This window comes from Dendropsophus ebraccatus, chromosome 10 (assembly GCF_027789765.1).
Source record: "Dendropsophus ebraccatus isolate aDenEbr1 chromosome 10, aDenEbr1.pat, whole genome shotgun sequence".
Taxonomy (NCBI): Eukaryota; Metazoa; Chordata; class Amphibia; order Anura; family Hylidae; genus Dendropsophus; species Dendropsophus ebraccatus.
The window spans coordinates 51,524,700-51,542,036 of NC_091463.1; the positions used below are offsets into that span (position 1 = coordinate 51,524,700).

At 42.8% G+C, this 17,337-nt stretch overlaps 1 protein-coding gene across 1 annotated transcript in view; it reads left to right on the forward strand.

Moving 5' to 3' along the window:
* GRIA3 (glutamate ionotropic receptor AMPA type subunit 3) overlaps positions 1–6,230 on the forward strand; it is a 246,832-nt gene extending 240,602 nt beyond the window's left edge. Inside the window, exon 16 of the mRNA XM_069985508.1 lies at positions 6,182–6,230. The gene's annotated coding sequence lies outside the window, so the exon portion shown is untranslated. The remainder of the gene's footprint in view (positions 1–6,181) is intronic.
* The last annotated feature ends 11,107 nt before the right edge of the window (positions 6,231–17,337 follow it).

The following is a 17,337-nucleotide window of genomic DNA, read 5'->3' on the forward strand; positions in this document are numbered from 1 at the left end:
TAGCTATGTGGGAGGCGATATCAGAGCAGGCCCATGTTAGGCCTGGCAGGAGAGTAGTAGGCAGTAGACGAGAGAGGGCTGGGCAGCAGCCTGATGAGGATGATAGCATCATTCTGAAACAGGATGATGCTACATCGGATGTTACTTGGGATCCACGGCAGGATTTGGCTTATTCAACGGATTCGCCAACCGGGAATCCGTCCGCCAGCAGGCCCGCCACAACTAAAAAGCAGACAGGCAGCAGTAGTCAACTAACAAGTCGGAAGCGTAGCCAGGACAAGCAGATGACCACTGGGGAAATCTCCTCCACTGCAGGTTCTAGTATCGGCAGTGCCCGCCCATCCTCGCAGCCTGTCAGTACTAGACTCTACATCTCACCTGTGTGGCAGTTTTTGAAAAAGTGCCCGGAGGATACCTATGTGGTCATCTGTCGCCTGTGCAACAGGCGCATTAAAAGAGGCAAGAGTTGCCATCCTGGCACCAGCACCATGGCTGCCCATATGAAGCGCCACCACCTTTCCGCCTGGGAGAAACGGGGTGATAGTGGGTCACAGCAGGCCCAGGCAGACCCTCAGTCAACAGCAGCAGGAAGCAGCAGTGGTCAGGGGGGCCTTTCACAGAGTCAGACCTCCTCTGTGGAAGGGAGTGTGGCTTCCCTCCTTTCTTCGGCTGGTGGCCCCTGTGTTGCTAGCAGTAGGCAGCCTGGCATCATGGAGTCCCTATACCAGAGGCAGACATATGTATCCAGCAATCCCGCAGCAGTCAAGCTGAACGCCCACCTGGCCAAGTTGCTGGTGCTCCAGGCTCTGCCGTTTAAAGTTGTCAACTCGGCACTACTTTTCCAACACAGCTATCCCGGCCATGTATAGCTATGTTCGCGAAAAGGTTGCTGACTCGCTGAGCCATTCAGCCATAGAGCTGTAATTATGGGCAAGGGCAGTATATGTCCATTACTGCTCAGTGGGTAAATGTAATATGGCCGGCAGACCCCCAGCAACTTGGCCAGGGAAGGGCGATGACACCACCTCGTTGTCACAGCAGGGTTCCTGTGTCACGGTCCTCCCCCACCTCCTCCAGTAAGTCCAAAACCTCCTCAACCACCGGTGTTCTTCTCTTGTACCACTTGGGTGTAGCACGGAGGTGTCATGCTGTGCTGCATCTAACCTGCCTGGGTGAAAGGAGACACACAGGGGAAGAGCTGCACCGCCTGCTCGTGACGGAAATCCTCTCGTGGCTGACTCTACGCCATCTTAAAGTTGGAATGGTGGTGAGTGACAATGGGACCAACATTCTCTCCACGCTGTGTCGAGGAGGTATGAGGCACGCCCCGTGTATGGCACATGTTTTAAACCTAATAGTTACACACTTTCTAAAGTCTTCATCCCATTTACAGACTGTGCTGTCAATGGCTCGAAAGCTGTGTAACCATTTCAGCCATTCAAGTCGCTCTCACCACATCCTCCTCGACCTGCAGCGGAGGAATGGTCTTCCCAACCATCGTCTCATTTGCGTTGTAGCCATGCGGTGGAACTCCACCCTCCACATGCTGGACCGGCTCTATGAGCAGAGGAAGGCCTTGACTGCTTTCCTCTTGATGCAGGCGGACATGACGACTCCCCTGTGTAACCTGGAGCTCAGCCAGTGGCAGCTCATGCGTGACACCTGCCGATTGCTACAACCCTTTAAGGAGGCCACCTTTCTGGTCAGTGGGCAAAACACAGGACTGAGCGCCATCATACCCATGCTTCATGTACAGGAGCTGATGCCGATGCGACTCAGTGGCAAGGGGGAAGGGGTCTTGCCACTGTCGCAGCCTGGGTCACTGGAGGAAGGCTTGGCGGAAGAGGAGGGAGAGTAAGTTGAGGAGGAGGAGGAGGAGGACCTGAATGCACAGGAACTCTTAGGGGAGACGGGTTGAGGAGAAGGAGATGAGCCTTCCTGCCAGACCAGAGGGGGGCCAGAGGAGGATATGCAGGGCTATGAGGAGGATGAGGAGGATGGAGGCAGTACCCATTGGCAGTATGCTGTGAAGATGGAGGCGGGGACTCCTTCACACTCCCTGGTGGAAATGGCTAAGCGCATGTTGATATGCTTTCGGGCTGAACCACGCTTGCAAAGGATTCGTCAACGGGACGAGTTCTGGCTGACCGCACTACTGGACCCACGATATCGCAACAAGCTGTGTGAATTCATTCACCCTTCCCAACAGAAGGAAAACGGGAGGAAAAATGAATTATTATAGAGAGGAGCTGGGTGCACAGTTAGTGGCAGCCTTTGGAACACGGTGCTCTCATTCACGCCATTCCCACCAGGGCCACACCAGCAGCGCTACCTCCTCCACATCCTCCTCTAGCAGCTTGGGTGGCATGAGCAGCAGCACCAGTCTGAGCCTGATGTGCATGATGCATGCTTTCATGGGAAAATTAGATGTCTGGCCACAACTCGCTGAATTTGCTTTGGAAATACTCTCCTGTCCGGCCAGCAGTGTGTCGTCCGAGCGAGTTTTCAGCGCAGCTGGTCATATTGTCAGTCCCAGGAGAACCAGATTGTCCTGTGATAGTGGGGAATGTCTGACTTTCATCAAAATGAACACCACATGGATAGATAAGGACTTTGAGACACCTGCTCCTGATACCACAGAGTAGGATTTGGTCCTGTTGTCACCAAGATGTAGGACCTTTTCTGCATCTATTATGGCCTACATGTGAACTAGACCTTACTGGTCATTCCACCATTCCTGCTGCCCTGCTACCTCTCGCCTGTCCATGGACCTCATTATTCTGCTTCTGCTGCTAATGTCACCCCATTACAACTGCTACTCCTGCCCTGGCCTCCATCTTGGCTACTACTGGGCCTTCACTGGCCTCCATATTGGCTACTGCTGGACCTTCACTGGCCTCCATATTGGCTACTGTTGGGCCTTCACTGGCCTCCATCTTGACTACTGCTGTGCCTGCCCTTGCTTCCATGTTGGCTACTGTTGTGCCTTAACTGGCATCCATGTTAACTACTGCTGTGCCTTCACTGGCCTCCATATTGGATACTGCTGGGCCTTAACTGGCATTCATGTTGACTACTGCTTGGCCTTAACTGGCATCCATGTTGACTACTGCTGCTTCTGTACTGGCCTCCATGTTGGCTACTGCTGTGCCTTAACTGGCATCCATGTTGACTACTGCTGTGCCTGCCCTTGCCTCCATGTTGGCTACTGCTGTGTCTTAACTTGCATCCATGTTGACTACTGCTGTGCCTTCATTGGCCTCCATATTGGCTACTGCTGGGGCTTAACTGGCATCCATGTTGACTACTGCTGTGCCTGCTCTTGCCTCCATGTTGGCTACTGCTGTGCCTTAACTGGCATCTATGTTGACTACTGCTGTGCCTTCACTGGCCTCCATATTGGCTATTGCTGGGCCTTAACTGGCATCCATGTTGACTACTGCTGTGCGTGCCCTTGCCTCCATGTTGACTACTGCTGCTCCTGTACTGGCCTCCATGTTGGTTACTGCTGCTCCTGAGTGGCCTCCATGTTGGCTACTGTTGCTCCTGCCTGGCCTCCATGTTGACTACTGTTGCTCCTGCCCTTGGCTCCATGTTGGCTACTGCTAGGCCTTAACTGGCATCCATGTTGACTACTGCTGTGCCTGCCCTTGCCTCCATGTTGGCTACTGCTGCTCCTGTACTGGCCTCCATGTTGGATATTGCTGCTCCGGCCTGGCCTCCATGTTGACTACTGTTGCTCCTGCCCTTGGCTCCATGTTGGCTACTGCTAGGCCTTAACTGCCATCCATGTTGACTACTGCTGTGCCTGCCCTTGCCTCCATGTTGGCTACTGCTGTGCCTGCCCTTGCCTCCATGTTGGCTACTGCTGGGCCTTAACTGGCATCCATGTTGACTACTACTGGGCCTTAACTGGCATCTAGGTTGACTACTGGTGTGCCTGCCCTTGCCACCATGTTGGCTACTGCTGGGCCTTAACTGGTATCCATGTTGACTACTGCTGTGCCTGCCCTTGCCCCCATGTTGACTACTGATGTGCCTGCCCTTGCCTCCATGTCGGCTACTGCTGGGCCTTAACTGGCATCCATGTTGACTACTGCTGGGCCTTAACTGGCATCCATGTTGTCTACTGCTGTGCCTCCCCTTGCCTCCATGTTGACTAATGGTGTGCCTGCCCTTGCCTCCATGTTGGCTACTGCTGGGCCGCAACTGGCATTTAGGTTGACTACTGGTGTGCCTGCCCTTGCCTCCATGTTAGCTACTGCTGGGCCTTAACTGGCATCCAGGTTGACTACTGGTGTGCCTGCCCTTGCTTCCATGTTTGCTACTGCTGGGCCTTAACTGGTATCTAGGTTGACTACTGGTGTGCCTGCCCTTGCCTCCTTGTTGGCTACTGCTGGGCCTTAATTGTCCTCCATGTTGACTACTGCTGGGACTTAACTGGCATCCATGTTAACTACTACTGCTCCTGCCTTGCCTCCATGTTGGCTACTGCTGCTCCTGCTTGGCCTCCATGTTGGCTACTGCTGATCCTGCCTGCCCTCCATGTTGACTACTGCTGTGCCTGCCCTTGACACCATGTTGGCTACTGCTGGGCCTTAACTGGCATCCATGTTGACTACTGCTGGGCCTTAACTGGCATCCATGTTGACTACTGCTGTGCCTCCCCTTGCCTCCATGTTGACTAATGGTGTGCCTGCCCTTGCCTCCATGTTGGCTACTGCTGGGCCTTAACTGGCATCTAGGTTGACTACTGGTGTGCCTGCCCTTGCCTCCATGTTATCTACTGCTGGGCCTTAACTGGCATCCAGGTTTACTACTGGTGTGCCTGCCCTTGCTTCCATGTTGGCTACTGCTGGGCCTTAACTGGTATCTAGGTTGACTACTGGTGTGCCTGCCCTTGCCTCCTTGTTGGCTACTGCTGGGCCTTAATTGTCCTCCATGTTGACTACTGCTGGGACTTAACTGGCATCCATGTTGACTACTGCTGCTCCTGCCTTGCCTCCATGTTGGCTCCTGCTGCTCCTGCTTGGCCTCCATGTTGGCTACTGCTGCTCCTGCCTGGCCTCCATGTTGGCTACTGTTGCTCCTGTCTGCCCTCCATGTTGGCTACTGTTGCTTCTGCCTGGCCTCCATGTTGGCTACTGCTGATCCTGCCTGCCCTCCATGTTAGCTACTGCTGATCCTGCCTGCCCTCCATTTTGGCTACTGCTGATCCTGCCTGCCCTCCATTTTGGCTACTGCTGATCCTGCCAACCAAATACACTACCCCCGTATCATATAGATGCTTTAAACTATGAAATCCGAAATCCTGAAATCCGAAATTCGGTCGAACCAAACTTTCCGAAAAAAATTCCGAAAGTCCGGTCGGACTGAACTTTTGAAAAGTTTGCTCATCTCTAGTTCTGAACCTTAGTGAGGCAGGTACACCAGTCCTAGTTTGGTTTAGGTTTGTTGCACCCATAAAATGCTACACACCATACAAATAACTGCTAATTTGGTGTTTAAAAAAAAATATATTTAGCAGAAAACTGCCTTTTTAGATTTTTTATCAAAAGGCGGCAGGAGCAAATTTTTGTATGCCACTTCAGTATGCATGACATGGCATTCGATAAGTAACTTCATAATTGAGGCTAAGGTTATGTTCACACAACATTATATTTCAATAAAGAACAGACGCTGATTGCAGTGGAATCAGTTTCCGTTCTTAACTGCAGGGACGGAATAGTAATGCAATGCCGCCCAATGTATTCACACATGATCATGTTAACGCCCGTTCTTTAATGTACTCACCTATTATAATAGCTAGTGACACAATGCAATGTGCGGCGGCTGCCGCACATTACATTAAAGCAAATGGCTAAGTTGGGAGAGGTAAGTTCATACTCCTGATCAAATTTCCCCTGCCTGTAGCCAAATTTTAAATATGTCTAGACTTCTCCTTTCAATATCAGCAATGTATTAAAATTCAAATAAATTCCTTTATCAATTGAAAAAAGAAGTTACTAAATGACAATTATATTTGACATTGTCATATAGAAATACACTAAGCTCATACGTCCCAATTTTTCTAGTCTCAGAACACTACAATCTTATATAGTTATCTACTTTCTGCCAAGGACATATTATATTGTATGCATTCCGAACTCTGTGTTAAATACATGCCTCCGATATTTTGCAGACAACCATTGAGAAGAGCCATGTCACGGGGTGAGATTATGAGAATGAGGCTTCCTCCTACATCCTGACCACCTGAGCCAGTTAAACTCTTTCCTTGGTGTCAGGAATGACACAAACTGCTGATGGTGCAAAGAACTTTTAATAGAAAGAACAGATTTCTTTTCTTTTCCTTCAGTGCCTTATGGAACATTCTGAGTCTCACAACAATGCAAACTATCACTGAAATGCTATTGCTTTGCTTGAATATACTAAACTTTAACTGGCCACAAGACGAGATTCTCGTATAAGAAAACGTACTCATGTTAAGAACTAGTTCTCTAAAAGCCATTGATTATTAGCACTCTACGGAGCCTCAGATGCTCTATATGCATTTTTAAAGGTGCATTCACTCTTTCTTGTAGAAAACAAATGCAGTCACTCACTGGGTACCATATTGTCTTGTCTCCATTGTAATGTTGATGTATGTTCCACAGAAATCACTCAGACTGCTGGTTAAATAAGATCTATTATGTCATGTAAACTAGGACTGAAAGCTTTAGATTCTATTAGGTCTATTTATTGAAAGACTGACTAGTGGAAAACAATGGTAAAAGAATGACAGTGTACTGACCCCATATAAGTCCATAAAAACATGATCATGTGTTGCTGTTGTGTAAAAGACCGGATACCTGTCTAAATTTATTTTAATGTATATGTAGAGTGAATGCACTTTTAAATTGACAAGTGTTACATTATATGTTTTATTGTTAGTAATGCTGTTGTATGTTATAAACAGCATTCTGTTAGACTGGGAACTAACAGTGTCTTTTGGGTTCTTCCTAATGCTAAAATGTATACACGATATGGGGAAAAAAATAGCATCTGTTCTCATAAAAATATATGGATGTGGCATTCAGGGGTAAAAGGGAAAAAAAAAACACAACCACAATTATTTCAGGTTATATATACATATATTTTTATACCTAAGATCTGGATAGCCACATAACTGAAATTAAGAGGTTATTTGATTACTGTATCTACAGCTATCATTTGTCATATTAGATGAAACCTACAGTATGTATCCAGCTCGTCTATTAGCTAAAATCCAGTATGTGAATTTATTACATTTAGATATCACAGTATTTGTTGTTACTGTATACAATGCGGTTAATATGCCAAAAACTGCAAACAGAAAGATTTGTTAAAATTAGCCATATATCCTTTCTTCTGTTTGCTATTGTTACTGCACAAGAACAGGCAAGACGACTAAAAAACTACTACATACTGTATCAAAGAGCGGCCTCATCACACAAAAAAGTGTTTAAAATGTGAGATGATTAGTCATGTATACATTTCCCATGCAAATGAAATGTAATAGCTGCTATTCCAATAATAGACTCTATATAATAGCCCGATTCACTGTTTGTTAGGGGCTCTTTGCCTGGCTTATTGAGGGAGTCTTCAGTTGAGCATCCCCCTTTATGACATCCATAGATCCAACAGATGTGCTAATCCCCTTTGAATCATAATATATAAATTGTTACGGTATAGGCAATTTTGAAACAAGATTGCACTAACCCCTAAGCGACATCTGTTATAAATGTTGTAACCTCAGCATCTGATGCATTAGAGGAAGGGGGGCTTCCACTGTTACCTATTCATTCCCTCCATCTGTGATGCAACTGCATGATGCCAGAGACTTCTAGACTAGCTATATTAGTACTTCTCTTGGTATTTACCCTGCCAACACCCTGCAATACAGACATATTGCAATGTATTGTACCACTGATCAAGTGATTGCATATTAAAGTCATCTAGCTAAGGTGTAATAAAAAAGTTGAAAATGTACCCCTAAATAGTACCATAACTCACATTGCAATAGGTAGGCCCGGAGACAGTTGTGTTGGACACAGAAAAAAATAAGGGGTGTCAGTATATGGTGAAATAAATCAACATTTTTCATTTTTCAAAAATAGCAAACCATAAAAACTATATAGGTTTTGTGTTTCTTTTTTTCTCATACTGACTCTTAGAATAAAGTTTATGTAATTTTCACCACCCAGTTAGGAATTTGTTCCCACTACAGGATTTTATCAGAAAAAGGTGGACATCCATTAATCCCCTCCTGTCACTGCACAGTAAATTAACATGACTGCAGCTTATGCATGAAGCTGCAGGGGCATTAATTTACAATCTAGGATGACATGGGGAGAATTTTCTGTCCAGTAACCATCAGGGCTCTGCAATATGATCACAGAGCCACGATGGTAGCCAGAGAAACCGGAAGCCTGAGGCTTCCGGTTTCCTGGCTACGGATCCTGGCGGAGAAGGCAGGGAGGTAAGGCGGGTTCGCAGCCTTGTGCAGCTGGTGGCCGTAAGCTCTGCCCCCTTACCTCTCTCCCCTGAAGCTGGTACAAGCTTCTAACAGTGACAGGGGACATTATGATCCCATAGGCTGAAGTCCTAAAACGACCTGGGCATTGAGGCTTCAATGCCCATTGGTCATGAAAGGGTTAATAATGATCGCTGCAAATAATGATCATGATCATTATTTGTGGCCGTCATTATCAATAGACAGTGGCCTTTTGCCATTAAGTAGAAACATAGCCTAATTGCCATTTTTAAAAAAAAGACAACGGTAGAGTTGTATTTTTCCATCCTACTCTTCCAAAAAAAATTTAAGGATTTCCTAAAATGGTATACGATACATTAACTAGTACTTTAAAAAAAATACAACATAAAAAAGCCAACATAAAGCTGTTGAAAAAAATGAGAATGAACATTTTTAGGCTATGTTAAGGCTTATTCTTTATTATGGGCATCAGTAGAGATGAGCGAACCTGCCGAGGTTCAGGTTCGTATGAACCTGAACTCTCGCCGTCTGATTCCCGCTGTCTGCAGGCTCTGTGAAGAGGGTGGATACACCTGGAGGACCGCCTGGAAAACTGGGATATAGCCTATGGCTATGGCTGTATCCCAGTTTTCCAGGCGGTCCTCCGGGTGTATCCAAACTCTTCACAGAGCGGGCAGACAGCAGGAATCAGACGCTGAGAGTTCAGGTTCATACGAACCTCGGCAGGTTCGCTTATCTCTAACTATCAGTATTGTTACAACTGTGTTTTTGGTCAAATATGGATGATCAAATTATGAAAACAATTATTGTTTGTAATAGTAAAATATTTAATGCAAAGGTTGTATTTAAGGATTAATCCCGCATAGTATATAAATATCAAGAGAAACATAATAGACAGCACATACTCCTGATACAATACGAAAAAAGCTGAAAATACTGCACTGAGCAGTAGAGCTGTAAGATCCCGGGAGTTTCACTACTAAACCTTGATACATTGACATGCAATGAAAATGTGTCAGTTCTGATCTCAAATTGCTTTGACCCTTGTGTGCTCAGTAAAATGTGCAATCCACTACAATATTACTTTAAGCTCTAGGTAAAATGCTCTTTCAAAGCGTTATATATGAGGTAAAATAGCACAGCGTAATGATTGCTTTGAAAAATAACATCATTCTTTTGCACACAGTTGTAACCAGTGGAAGAAAAAGTTTAACAGTATATACAAGTTGTTAAGCAAACAGAAACGCCTCTTTGCCTGACAGAGTGTCTATGTTATAAAAAAAAAAGTTACAAAACTAATTGAGAGCACTCAGATTCTATAGCATTTAAAGACTCTCCTTTCCACTTCCGCTGCCTAATAGAAACACATGTCCCCACTTCGGAAATCAATTGGGCAAGGGTGGATATCTCATCGTATAAACGGCTATCTATATAACGAAACAGCTGCCTTTGCCCGATATGCTCTCGAAGTGGGAACATAACCTGATTCTCTCCTTTATTAAGTTTAATTGTCCTCCTTTGCATTTTTCAAAAAGCCATGTTACTTTTTGTTTTTTGCACATATTAAAATGGTAAAATGTTTAAAGGACAATGGAGGCAAACATTTGTAATATTACATGTGTTCTAGTCATTGACAGGACATGATGGTCAGGCCTTCTGACTATTTTATGTAATTTTCCTATGGGTTATGTACATTATAAGTTACAGCAAAAAAAAAAAAAAAAAGACCATAATGAGTTAAAATAGTAAACATAAATATCACATAACACTTCAGTGAACAACATAAAAGAATGAATGAAAAGAACCTTTTCTTCCCCTGTTTCTTTGATGGCATGTAACTAGACAAAACTATTAAATGCATTTGAACGGTCTCTACATGATCCATTTCTTTAACTTTCTTTAACATTGTGTTCTTACAACAGGAATAAAAAGTTTCTATTCTAACAATTGACCAGATGTATGTAAACTCCAACTAAAAAATAACCTAAAAAGGTCGTACATAGAGATGAGCAATTTTACAGTAAGGGTGGTATTACGCTAGACGATTTTTCTGCGATTAATGATAAACAATTTCAAACGAACGCTAAGACGAACAATCTTAATCGTTTACCCTATTACACAAGACAATGATCCTTACTTACAGTCATTCTTGCGCTCGTCCTTTCCTGGCTGATAGACCAGAGAACGACCTAATGACACGTTATTACACCGAAGAATGTTCGATTTATGAACGATCAACAATGAAAATAGGTCCAGATTCTATCAAACGGTCAATTATTTCTCGTTGGTCGTTTAATCGTTGCCTGCTATCACACGAAATTATCGCTCAAATCCAAACGATCTAACGATTTTGAACAATAATCATCCCATGTAAGTATGGGTTCGCAAAACCTAAATACTCGTCATTTGTCTCCCGATAGCTGGAGAACACTAAGAGTCAAATGCCGAGCATTCAGGGTTTTGCTATCCTGAACTTACAGTAAATTTTCTAACCTTTAGTTGTACATAATTAGATAAAATCTTAGTTGCAATACCCCATACAGCCCATGGCATGGTGCTGGTTCTAAGGTAAAAAAAGTAGTTTCTTGTCTTATACAACCCAATTCATTTAAGCATAAGTAAAATATTGTTTGAACCACAATAGTTTACTGACATGTATTAAATACTTTAAGCCATCTATATTGATAAAACCAAAATGATACTCCTCAAAAAAATCAACATCAGTTAATATGCCAATTAACATTTCCAGTCAAGTAAGAAAAATATTGTGGTCATGGATGCAAATCATCCGACTTAAAGGAAAATGTAATTGACAAAGATTTAAAAATTTTAAAAATGTCTATTTTTATATTTCTATATACCAAAACAATATGTCTTCCAGTTTTACTACACAGTGAAAATCATCCAATTAAGTCAGCGGTAACTTAATGCGAACAATTCGCACATATTACAGTTGTGTCTTGTCAGGTTATGCTTGTGAATTATGTAAGACTGACTGTGTTTAAAGCTGTTCCCGTGTAAGTCATTCAAAAACATTTCGATATGCAAGTCTCATAAAATAATTATACAGTTCAAGCCTAAAATACTTCTGACATCTATAAACAATATAGTGGAGATTGTAAAGAATCTATATGATTGAGACCTACAGTACAAAAATAACTGAAGTGCACAACCATTGTTTAAATATTGTTTAATGTCCAGTTATTTTAACATTGATTATATCTATCACATTATTTTTTAAATGTTAATTCATGGTATAGTTTGTTATTTCTCTTTTAAGGTGAGTGAATGTTTCAAAATGCACAAATCTGAAGCATTTTCAAAATTTATATAAATGTTACAAATTCTGTTTTCCATAGATTCAATATGCGAATTGGCTTGAGTTGCTGAGAATCTTAAAACTCAACATAATTTATACTGGCCTTTATTAAAGGGAACTTGTAATCCCTTTAATTCTGCCCTAACCACTAGTCATTGGGGTTGTTCCCAGGGATTTTTCCCACCCCACCAGCCTTGATATCTCCCACTTTGGGTATATTGGGCTAGCAGAAGCCACTGGGGACTGTTCCAATTACATGTGGTTCATTGAAAGTAATAAGAGGTTCCCTTCAACCGCAGGTTGGCTTTAATATTAAGGGCATAGCTAGGAAAGGGGTTACGGGGTCATTGACCTGGGTGTAGGTGCAAGGGGAATGCCAACACGCCACCTTGATATGGCCAGTGTATTTGAATATCTGGCTATAGCAGCGATTTGAAGCCTTGCAGCCTTTCTATGGCTCTGCTACCTGTCCTCAATGAGAAACACAATCTATTTCTTTAAAACATGTTAGGGCAATTTAAAAAATCAATTACGCTATTGGTATGTTTTTGAAGAACACCTATATTAATTAAGGGACAACATACAAACCTGATGTAGATATGGTCCTTGATCAGATTTGAACCATTGATTCACCATGCTGCCCATTATTCGTTCGCTATCTTTAGAACTAGGGAGAACTCCAAACGTAACCACTTCACATCAGCAACACAAAGACATCTCATCAGATTACATTGTAACTGTCTTGTAATGAAAATACAGATATGTAATGTACTTTATTTCCAAAAAATATATATATATATATTAAGACTAGCTTTTTCATACTTCTCAGCTGGAAGCACGTAGAAGAACATTGTGTTGCAGGCACCTAAACATGGAGGCCAGTTGAGAAAATGGGACTCTCTTAAAATGGAACTGTGATTTTTTTCAAAGTCTTAATGCTATTAATATCCCATCGTGGGAGAAAAATGCTGTGCAGAAAATACTTAAAAAATGTTTTTGTTTTTTTGTTTTTTTTTCCTAGACGTTATTTAACTCTTTCTGTGATAGAGAAGCCAGTACTTATGACCTTGTGGCAGTATCTGTCAAGGAAATTGTTAAAAAAAAATTAAGTAAGTTTATGAATGAAATATTAATTTTTAAGAGTGTGAGCTTCATACCGAAGCAGGGATGTTCGGTATTTTTTAATGGAGACAATGCATGTAAAAGTTACTGATTGCTTACATTTTCCTGCTATAACTGCAACAATTCAGCAGTAGGACATTTTGGATATACATATATATATATATTTTCTTTGTATTTTAATGTTTAATTTGTTTTGTTTGGACTTCCTTTTTTTAACTGCAGATTGGTGAGCAGTACAATTGCCAAGCAAACTTATGGCTGTAAAGAGATATAACTGCATGTGTGGACGGATTACTGAGTCTCATTTTAATGAGGCGTGTACAAAGTTTTAATACATTTTGTAAATAAAATGTAAAGAAAATGGATTTTTTAAGTTGGCATTGCTTGTCATTTTATATGGGGCAAACAAAAACCTCAAGGCTGACTATTTGAATATTTCCTTATGTCGTCTGCAGAGACCAAAGGTAAAATATTAGATTCCTCCTGGCATACAGTACATGAATTGTGTGACTAGTAAAAGTCTGGATTAGCCATTCTGGTGTGTGCTGAGAATTTATTGCCAGGCAAAGACAACTCTTGCTATTAGTCACCTTTAAGACAGCTTGCATCAGCTCCTTTCCTATATTCCTTTTTGTCATTTTAAATGTATGACATTCATTTGCTTTACAGTGAGGGCATAAAAACCTGTGGAAATATTATCATTTATTTAGGATATTTTGAAAAAAAAGAATAAAAAAAGGCCTTCTGGGATCTAGAATTTTATGCACAAACAAGAATAATGAATATTGCTATAGATTCATCTTATCCATTTCATTTCAATTCCCCACAGCCAAACAATTTTTTACCCCACTATTTCTGATGCTCCTCTTTGCCTGCTGATTCTAAATGGATGGTTATAGCAGTCATCTAACATATGCATTAACCCCTTAAGGACAGAGCCAATTTCGATTTTTGCATTTTCGTTTTTCTCTCCTTGTGTTTAAAAGGCCATAGCACTTGCATTTTTCCACCTAGAAACCCACATGAGCCCTTATTTTTTGCGTCACTAATTGTACTTTGTAATGACAGGCAGAAAAAAATTCAAAGTGTGGTGAAATTGAAAAAAAAAACGCATTTCTTTTATTTGGGAGGATTGTGTTTTTACGCCATTCGCCCTGGAGTAAAACTGACTTATTATGAATGTTCCTCAAGTCGTTACAATTAAAATGATATATAACATGTATAACTTTTCTTCTATCTGATGGCCGGTAAAAAATTCAAACCATTGTTAACAAATATACGTTACTTAAAATCGCTCCATTCCCAGGCTTATAGCGTTTTTATCCTTTGATCTATGGGGCTGTATGAGGTGTCATTTTTTGCGCCATGATGTGTTCTTTCTATTGGTACCTTGATTGAGCATATACGACTTTTTGATCGCTTTTTTTTAAAAAAATTTCTGGATTTGATGCGACCAAAAATGTGCAATTTTGTACTTTGGGATTTTTTTGCGCTGACGCCGTTTACCGTTCAAGATCAGTAATGTGATTAATTAATAGTTCGGGCGATTACGCACGCGGCGATAGCAAACATGTTTATTTATTTATTTATTTATTTTTATTTGGGGGAGGGGGCTTTTTATTGATAACAACACTTTATTTATTTTTTTTACACATATACTAGAAGCCCCCCTGGGGGACTTCTAGTATATACACTTTGATCTCTCATTGAGATCTTTGCTGTATAGTTATACAGCAAAGATCAATGAGATCGGCATTCGTTTGCTTTCGGCTGCTGCAGCCGAAAACAAACGAGTGCTGAGCCGGGGTCGGCGACATCTTGGAGTGGACCCCGCCGGCACAACACACGGAGATCGCTTCTCCGGGACAACGTCCCGGAAGAGCGATCTCCCCCGCTAGACACCAGGGAACGGTTGCCTCTGATAATCGGAGGCAGCTGTCAACTTTGACAGCTGCCTCCGATTACCTCATTAGCGGGCACGGCGATCGGACGGTGCCCGCTAATAGCCGCGGTCCTGGGCTACATGCAGCACCCGGGTCCGCAGCGGTTCAGAGCGGGGTCGCCGCGCAGCCCCGTTCTGAACGCTCTTAACGACAACAGGGCGTAAATATACACCCTTTGTCGTTAAGGGGTTAAAACAGGTTACATTTCTAGTCTGACGAACATTTAAGAAATGCCTCCATCTTGTATCTTTGCACATGTGCCCCATAGGTGCAATATAACTGGTCTGGGGGCAGTATTCAAAACGTTTGCTAGGGTATGGATTAGTCCTGCCTAACACCCCTCTGAACTAATCCACAGTGGCAACTGAACCCCACAAGCTACCTAGCTCTGCCAGTTAGTCCTAACCTAAAAGCAAGCATGGTCAACTCCCCCATCCTCCTCCACAAAACTTTGGAGGCCTCACAGGGCAACATCGTGAAGTACTCTACATGAGGCTCCAAAGAACACAGATAACATTTACCTACTTTGTAAGCTTACCATCACTTGTTGCAATGTGGTGCATCAAGTCACCACACACCAGTCCAGAAAAGCAGTAAGGTTTAATGTCCCTATCGCTTTTTATTACTCATAGTTTAGACTATTTTATGGCAATAGTTGGCAAGCAGTGTTCTGTGGGCAGCATGGTGGGAGGCAGGTTTTCTTTTAAGCATTTAATATTGCATTTAGATCAGTTTTTCAGGGTACATCAGGACTAGAGATGAGTGAACTGAACATTGCTAAAGCTTCAGAGAGTTAGGGTAAACAAAATATGCTACAATAACATTGCCGCATGGCAAAAAGGAGAAGAATGAAGGATCACATGACCTCAGGGTTAGCCATTAATGCTATGAAAACAGCTCTCCCAGTCAATCCGGAGGCAGTATAAGGTTGATGTTGGAGCCACTATAAAAACTTAGGCACATACTGTAGCTTCAGCAGCCATTTTAGAGAAAGCAGGTGTAAGGAGATCTCTGAAAAGGACAGCTAGCAGTGAAAAACACATATAGGAATAGGACCACACAAACACAATAATTGTAGTTAAAGAGAGGCTATGTTCCCATGACATTTTTTCATGTCCGTTTATAATTTTTTAAAGTGACGTCCATCATTTCGAGTCCAAAATAACGTCTGTTAATATATTTAAAAATGAATTTCTTATTTTCTTTCCAGCAGACTAATCCTGTTGCAACTCCCTAACTTTTGATTTATAAAAAGCCATTCCTTCTTCACTTTCCTGGTGTAAGGCCTGTTACTTACTCCCAAAAAGAGGTAATGTTTGGGCCCCTTTGAAAAAGGCATTGTTTCTTCTGATACCTGTACAGGCCACAAAGTAAAGAAGATGTGATGCGACACCCTCCATAAATGTTACATTTGTTTATTCCACATAGCGCATTTCACAACAAGGAGAGGGTGTTCAGTGGTTGCTGTAAGGTGTGCTACAACCATTTTACCAGCAATTTCCACGTTCTCTGGCCACTTCACCTCTGCTTCTTCTGATACCTCTGTGTCCACGTAAACACCAGCAGGCATCTTCTACCATAAAATTAGCTTTTAAAACAGTTGGGAAAGGCAGCCGTCCAATGATAATGATCTGGGCCTTAGGGTAGATTTCGCCCTGTGTGGATTTGCTTTTTGCGCCCAGCGCCCCGGACGCCACCACTCGGGTGCAGGACATGAGAACAGAATATATACAGCTCATATACTGTGTAGTGAGCACACCACTGATTGTTCTTATTGTCCACATACATGGCCTCCATACTACAGCTGGACATTACCAATGATACCACTACATAATACCGCCACACCATGATCACTATCACTAAAGCTACAGACCCTATAATAGAGTGCAGTTACATCCAGTGACTCACAGGAGGCATCTTCTCGTCGTTCACTTTTCTTTTTCCTCTCCATCCAGCCCGGGCCTTGAATTCTTCTCCTTGTCATGTTTCTCTCCAGAATCTGCCAGAGAAACAGTTTAGGCTCCTTGTTCCAGAATATATAGTATTTAGGTCCCTTGTGTCCTTATATAGTAGTTGGCCCTTCTATTCCCCATATAGTTTTAAAGGAGAAGTCAGTTGAAAATTTTTATTAAAGTATTGTATTGCCCCCCAAAAGTTATACAAATCCCCAATATACACTTATTACGGGTAATGCTTATAGAGTGCTTTTTCCCTGCACTCACTACTGCATCAAGGCTTCGCTTCCTGGATAAAATGGTAATGTCACGCCACGATTCCCAGAGCTGTGCGGGCTATGGCTGCTGGAGAGGATGATGGCAGGGGGACACTGAGGGACACAGGACACTGGAGGGACACTGAGCATCCCTCTGCCATCATCCTCTCCAGCAGGCACAGCCCGCACAGCTCTGGGAGTCGGGTTGTAACATCATCATGTTATCCAG